Source organism: Ochotona princeps, chromosome 8, assembly GCF_030435755.1.
Source record: "Ochotona princeps isolate mOchPri1 chromosome 8, mOchPri1.hap1, whole genome shotgun sequence".
In the NCBI taxonomy this organism is placed as follows: domain Eukaryota; kingdom Metazoa; phylum Chordata; class Mammalia; order Lagomorpha; family Ochotonidae; genus Ochotona; species Ochotona princeps.
This window is the reverse complement of record NC_080839.1, coordinates 60,390,308-60,396,307: the sequence shown is the minus strand read 5'-3', so window position 1 is coordinate 60,396,307 and position 6,000 is coordinate 60,390,308.

The following is a 6,000-nucleotide window of genomic DNA, read 5'->3' as shown; positions in this document are numbered from 1 at the left end:
AATGGACCAGCACAAGGAAGAATGGATGCACACAAGCATTTGACTGGTTTCTGTTTAGATCATTATCTCCTAACACCCATGGGCCAAAACAGGTCATCTGGTTAAACACAATGAAGTCCAGAGTGGGATGGCATTACAAAGTTGCAATGGCACCAGGATGTGCATGGTGGTGAAGAAGTGGATCTCTTTTGCCATCTACCATAGCCTCTATCCACTATAAGCCGTGCAAATAAATGTAAGATCATATTACCATCCAATGGCATTTTAATCAATGCATGCTTGTGGAACAGATTTATGTGGCTTAGGCAGGATTCTTCTCACAAGTGTTTGCCAATTGCCCTATAGTTTGTTGTAGCCAGACTGCACTCCATTTTAAAATGATTTGTACATTTTTCTTGGCCAGCTGAAGCTTTGTTTTCTCTCTGTCTGATATTATGGTGCGTGGATGTGTGTGTAGGGTGTTAGTGGTGATTTTCTGTTTCCATTTAGCCTAAGTCATCAGTGATAACTTTAACTTGGCAGTCTCATCAGGGCTCTTTTTAAATGTGCTGACATTTCAATTAAATGTCAGTGGCATCATTCTGTTTACCAGCTAGAAGATTTGTAATGGGGAATATTGGTAGTGCCAGAGATGAGAGAGTTCCATTGGGTAAAATGCCAGCCAATGTCGTTCAGCTGTAACACTCCCCAAGGGTTTTGTGCCTGTGAATTTTGATGGATTGATTGGCTCTTCAGGAAGCCCCTGCTTTTCTAGGTTAGGAATGTTCAAATTGCTCCCTGATCTCTACTGGGGTGCTTTAGAGGGCTAGGTTATTTCTTTATTTCTTTATTTAGAATGTAGACTAAGACTTCTGCCCTCACTCTGTGTATGTGTTTGTATATTCGATTTTTTTTTAAACTTGGGAGCACCCAAAGGAAGAAGCTGCTCACATCATAAACTGTGAGGCTAAACTGCTGAGGACTGAGCCCCAGCTCTGCCAGTCACTCATTTGCTGTGTAATTTGGGGGTACCTATCATGGTCTCTTAGCTTCCAGTTCTCATCTAGGAATAATACATCACAAAGTTCAAATGTTTCAATGGACTCACATTTGAAGCCGTGCTAAAATATTGTTGTCCATGTTCGATGTAATACAATCAAAAGAGATATACGTTAGCTGTTGAAGCTGACAAAAAAATGCGATTGTCATCTATGCCACTGATTCAAATATTTTTTGTCACAACAATTCTCATTCATTGGCTGACTTCGCAAAAGCGTCTACTTATGAGAGATCAATTTTGAAAATGCATAAAAGGCAGCTACCGTTCATCTGTTTCATATACACTGAGGTCCAAATGAGACTTTATTTGAGGAAAAATAGTATGCTCTTTAAAAATGTTGAAAACCACTGTTTGTAGCCAGTTCACAACTTCCCAAGAGCTTACGAGCTTACAAGCTCCAGAGACTCAAATATCAATCCCACTTCCAAACTCAGTGGCCATGGAGGACAAATTCTATGTATTTACACAAAGCTCAAGTCACTCTGCAGTGCTTATATCAGCAGGTCCTGTTGAACACAGCAATTTGAGAGGACTGGGTGACAATGATCTCCTACAGAGACAGAAATTGCCCTGTTGACTAGGGCTGCAAATTATCCTCTCAATGGTTGCTCAAAGCACAGGAAACTCCCCAGGTATGGCTGGCTGCCACAGCCATGTTCCTAGAGCCAGATCAACCACAGGACTGCAGGACAGGACCCTGCCTCTCCACTCCTGCCACCATGTGGACAGACTGGTGCAAATTCACGTGATTTAAGGACTGGGCTGATGGTCAGCAAGTTCAGAGCACTAGTTCACCTGCTCTTCTACATGGTTGCCATAGGGATGCTTCCCTCAATCCCTTGTACCTGCAAGAAAGCCCAAAGAGGTGTGCTCCCTCACCCAAGAAGCCTCAGAAAGACACAATACTAGAGATGCTACTGGCTACCAATTGTCCCCCACAGAGCATATCACAGCGGGCAGAAACCTCCCATTTCACAGATAAGCACAGCAAAATCCCAGGGACTCAGCTGAACTTCAGTGAATACTCCCTAACTGCGAATCCTTTATGCTTTTGATTCCACCAGCTACCACTAGGGAATGCTTCAAGGAGGAGATGGTGAGTGCTATGAACTTTGCTTTATAAACTAGCACAAAGCCTAGTTAATCAGTATTATCATGAGTTCACACAAGAAGCCTCAAGAGAAGGAATTGTTTCTCCTTCAGCTGTTCCCACAGTGGGGAGACAAATATTACGTTGTCACGGGCTCCTGCTTTGCACTGTAGTAGCTTCAGATGAATCTACGGAAGTGTGTTTTTTTTCCCCCTTCACATTTCATCTATGGCTGACTGTGGAAGTCGTTTTCTACTTTTCACTACAGGTATATTTCTGTAATAAACACCTTTGTGTTTAACGCCAAAGTATTTTTACTGGCATACAAGGGCATTATTTTTTTATCATGCAAAGAAAAAAATGCTCATGTCTGTAAAATACAGAGGGAAGATGAGACATTAGCCTTGTTGAGACACCTCCTTTACTGAGTGGCTGCTGGGTGGGGAGGGAGGGATTCTGGGAAGGTAGAAGGACTTGAATTTCAAGGAAGATATCTTTCTGTTTTCTGTTTGTTAAAGAGGAACGGGGGGGGGGGGGGGGTGTTGTCTGTGCCAGCCAGAAGTGGGACTGAGATGTGAGTTCAGAGGACAAAGTCCAATGGTGCAGAGAGAGACGGCTGGGCCTGAAATCCAGCCCCAGTTGCTGTGTTGGGACTGCATCGCCCAGGCTTCTTTTCCATCACCCACAGAATAAGTGGACAGCTCTGAGCGCACAGGAAGAGCAACAGTGTCAGAGCCAGAGAGACCTTGGTGGGAAATTTCAACTCAGCTCTTTATCCATCTGTAAAATGGATCTTACCCACCCCCTGGGATGATGGTGATGACTACCATGGCCAACAGAAGGAAGAAGGAAGGGTTGGCCTGAGCTTGGATAGCAGGGACTCATTCGTTCTCTGGACTAGAGATTGCCTGAGCTCTTTTCTAGCCCCGATGCCGTGATTCTGTTATGTGATACAAAAAGTTTGGACAAGTGAGAACTTAGAAATTACTCATTGGATAATGGATTAATGGTTTAATCTATTTTTTATTATTAATAAAAAGACTTCTCTTGGCAAGAACCCAAAGGAAAATAGTAGTTATCAAAGATCCAAACATTTCACTGAGAAAAAATTATGCTAACTAGAAAGGTGCGTTTGGGGGGCTTTTGTGTATGTGTGTGTGCCTTTTTTTTTTTTAATTCACATCACTCTATGCTTGCCAGGCCTCATGGGTCCATTTCTTCCAGTTCCCAGGGGAGGAATGGAATGACATGAGAAATATACCTTGAAATTCCTGGATGATAAAAAAGGATTAAAAATCAATAGTCTTTCTGCTTCAACTCTTTCAATTTTGCTTTCATTCCCTCTGCAGAAGGCAGCACACAGACTTCAGACTGAGCGATGCATTTGGGGGACTGAGCATGTTTGGCCAAGGGTTACAATAAAGAACGTCCAAGTGTCACCTCTGACTACAAACTCCCTCTGCCTCCATGTTTGTCAGAGCCAGTGATGCTAAGCCTTAGAAGATGGAAAATTCTAGAGCTTTTCCATTCAATGGGGCATCCACTAGCCACAAAAATGAAAAGTTTAGCTTCTTGGGGCTGCTGTTGTGGTGCAGCAAGTTAAGCTGCCTCCTACCATACTGGCATCTCAGACTGGAGTGATGGTTCAACACCAGGCTGCTCTGTTTTTGTTTCAGCTCCCTGTTAATGCACATGGGAAAAAACTGCAAGATGACCTGAGTGCCTGTGTCCCTACAACCCATGTGGGAGACTAGGATGAAATTCTAGGCTAATGGTCTTAGCCTGACCCAGTCCTGGTTGGTGTGGTCATTTGTGGGGCAAATCAGTGGATGGATTATTTCTCTCTCTTTCTCTCCCTTTCTGTCACTTTGCCTTTCAAAATACAAAAAAACAAATCTTGGACTAGCACAGTAACATAACAGGCTAATCCTCTGCCTGCAAGCATGAGTATCCCATATGGGCATACTCATATGGACAACATTTAGTGTCCTGGATGCTCCACCTCTGATCCAACTCCCGTTTATGAATTAGAAAAGCACTAGAAGACAGCCCAAAGCCTTGGGACCTTGTACCTACATTGGAGACCCAGAGGAAGCTCCTAGCTCCTGGCTCAGCTCTAGTCACTGCAGCTTTTTGAGGAGTGAACCAGCAGATGAAAGACCTTTCTCTGTCTCTTTCTATAAATCTGCCTTTCAATAAAAAATAAATCTTTAACAAATTTAATCTTAAAACTCTCGAGTTTCTCAGTCATCCCGGCTCTATCCCAAGGTCTACAAAGCCAATTGCAGCCGCTGGATGCTCTACCAGATACTGGAGGCCTTGCACATCTCCATCACTGCAGACAATTCTCTGAGATAGCTTCAGCTTAGTGACTAATTTGCCATTCCCAAAGATCACTGAGCACAGAGGAATGTTAGAGGCAGGCTGCCAAACCATACTGGGAAGCAGGAGATAGCCCCAAATCTGCCAAAGTTCATCTATACCTTGATCCATCCACGAGAGCCTTGGCATCCTCTTTCACACACATGGACTTCATTAATCATTCAATCTGACTGCTAATTAGTTTTACATGTCTTCTGAGTTGAGGCTGTGCTACAATGTGAGCAACACAGACAGGTTCTGCCAGGTTTCTAGAAACATCATATGGCAGTGATTGAAATACACCAATGTGCCCCAGAGCTGACAACACTAACTACCTGGGCAGTACAGTGAGCACCATTCCCTGGGCCTGGCCCACAGAGGTGCTTAGGGTATTAATCGTGCTGGCAGAGGCTGCGGGAGATTAAGAGCGGCTCTCAGGGAACTCAGGTTTCCCTTCATACTTTGTGGTCTTCTCTATATCTTCACAAGATGAAACGGCTTAGAGAGGAAAAACATAGATAGAGACAGTGTGTTCAGGTAATGAGCTGGAAGCACATCCAGTCAATGTGACCCTAATCCCAGACCTCCTTTCTGCTCTCCCACTGCTGTCCAATAAAAGGAGCCAATGGCAGGAAGCAGCCACAAGGGCTTCCACTCTGTTCACAGGAGTTTGGAGTGTGTCTGCTCCTGGAAGAAGAAGGTCTGTCAACTGCCTCTACTTTCTGCCATAACCTTACAGTGTCTTAACCATAGTATCATCTCTTACTTGGAAGCTACAGGTGAGGCAATGCATAGGAAGCAGGTGAAACTGAGGCAGAAGGGTAGGCCCAGCTAACTCAGAGTGCTTGGGACTCAGGCCTTCTCCAAGGATCAGCATGGCCATGAAGAGCACACTTCACACACTGGGGTCTGTCTGGCCTTTCTTGCCCACAACGGGGTGCCCCGGATTTCATTAGTGGTATGGTCAGGTGAGGGCACTTTGTAGCCCTGTGCTTCCAAAGTAGGATCCTGGCTACAGCAGAACAGCACTGGGTTCCTGTGTCAGCCTTCATCTTGATCTTGTGCAACTAAGCCAACCGCTAGGTTCATGCAAAAACAGATAACATGGTGCCCACCTGCGGTGTGTGACTTTTAATGAGACCCAAAAATTGGAAGCTAAAATCAAAGGGTTTGCAAAAACTGAAGCACAAAGGTACTGATGTTCTGTGATGGGTAGGGCTGCTCTAGAAAACAGCAAGTAAGATAAGCTCAGGCAACATCCCAAGAAGGATGTCCATTAGGATAACTCACTATAAAATGGAAAATAGCAGGTGTCTTGGGAGGATGTGAAAATATTAGAACTCCCAGGCTTTGTTGGTAAGAAGAAACAGCAAAGTGCTAGGACAAGTTCCCAAGACAGTCCTTGCTTAGTCCATACTGCTACTGGTTATCTTAATTGGTACTAGAGTAACCATTTTGGGAGTAAGTCAACACTGTGCATAGCCAAGTGGACGAGTAGCAAGAATCTGGA